The sequence below is a fragment of the Austrofundulus limnaeus genome, unplaced genomic scaffold (assembly GCF_001266775.1).
Source record: "Austrofundulus limnaeus strain Quisiro unplaced genomic scaffold, Austrofundulus_limnaeus-1.0 Scaffold227, whole genome shotgun sequence".
NCBI lineage: Eukaryota > Metazoa > Chordata > Actinopteri > Cyprinodontiformes > Rivulidae > Austrofundulus > Austrofundulus limnaeus.
In genome coordinates, this window is record NW_013952629.1 from 675,466 (window position 1) to 677,143 (window position 1,678).

Below are 1,678 nucleotides of genomic sequence, written 5' to 3' on the forward strand. Positions count from 1 at the left end.
CAAGATTTGTCCCATGGCATAGCAGAGTTCTTCAACCCTGTGCCTCATGACTCACGCACGACCCGCTGTCCTGTTTTGGATGTTTCCCTGCTTTAACACACCTGACTGAAGTGAACTAGTGATTGACAGACTTATACTAAACTCGACATTTTGAGAAGGTAATTTAATTATATGAATCAGGTGTGTTGAAGCAGGTGAACAGCTAAAACATGCAGGACACAGTGGGTCACAAGGAACAAGGTGGAAGACCTGATCTATAGCAATGACTCAAAGATGAGGTTCAGTAGAACCCAGAGATAAAGTCAGGCTAAAAAGCAGCTGTCTGTTTGCCTTCTTCTGTAGAGCTTCTCTGCTTTTGGAAAATTAACAACAATAATTATAGTTTTGCTGCCTAAATAGAAGAAATCCATACAAGCTACTCCCTTTCCTGGCAGAGTTTTAAACCAAAATCATCACAGAAGAGACAGTTACAGTCAGTTTGGTCAAACCTTGTAAGTATTGTTAATATTATGTGAGATCTAGTGAAATATGTTGAGGATGACTCTTGGCAGGTACCACACCAAAGTTTAGCTCAATATCAGTAAAACTGAATGCCGTGTTTGCATCGACTTCTAATCATTTTGTCATTCATTTCTATAGCCCAACCCTGACCTTTAATTTAACCCTATCCAGCCACAGTACATACCTACCCCTAAACCTAACCTAAACTTGTCCTGATGCATTTCAGTAATCCAGGTAGAACTAAATCAAAAAGAAAAAATAAGTAGGTCCTCTGGATGRGTTCTTCTTTACTGAAACATTTTGTCTCTACAAGAGACTTCTTCAGTCTGGTGAGTTTCAGATGAACTCAGCTTTATAAGCACTGCCTCCACCTGGACAAACAGGTTAGTCACATGCAAAAGAGGGCCATCGACTAACAATAGGCTTGATTGGCTCTATTGTTCAAAGATTGTTGTCTTCTCAGTGTTCATTGCTGTCTTCCGCCTACAATGCTGTCATTGCAAGTATGACTCAGCCCCCAGTGTGCAAAAGGTGTGAATCACACTGGGGGCTAAGTGTGACACTGTAGATCATCAGATTCTCTTACATAGATTAAAACATTGTGTTGGCCTGCGAGGCTCAKTATTAGAGTGGTTCAAATCTTACTTAGACAACAGAACCTTTTCTGTTCATCTGGACCAATCATGTTCTGGGGCTAAACCTTTAAAGAATGGTGCCCCCAAGGGTCAATTTTAGGGCCCATTTTGTTTATCTTGTATTTACTGCCTCTTGGTCAGATTTTCCAAAAATTTAATATTTCCTTTCATTGCTTTGCAGATGACATCCAGATTTATTTGCCCCTTAAATTGCAAAATGGTAGAAATGATTCTCTTCAGCTGTTGCTAAGCTGTTTAGCTGAAGTTAAATTATGGATGGAAAAAAACTTTCTTCACCTTAATGAAAGCAAAACTCAGGTTCTACTATTTGGTCAAAAACTTCAGACTACAAATCCAGATCAGATTCTTGGTTCCTTGGCTCGGTCTTATCAGACCTCTGCTAGGAATCTTGGTTTTACTTTTGACAGCTCTTTAAAGCTAGATAAACAAGTTAGTTCTGTCGTCAAATCTTACTTCTGTTTTAAGGACTTTGAAGGACTTATCCATGCATTCATAACAACTCGTCTGGATTACTACAACTC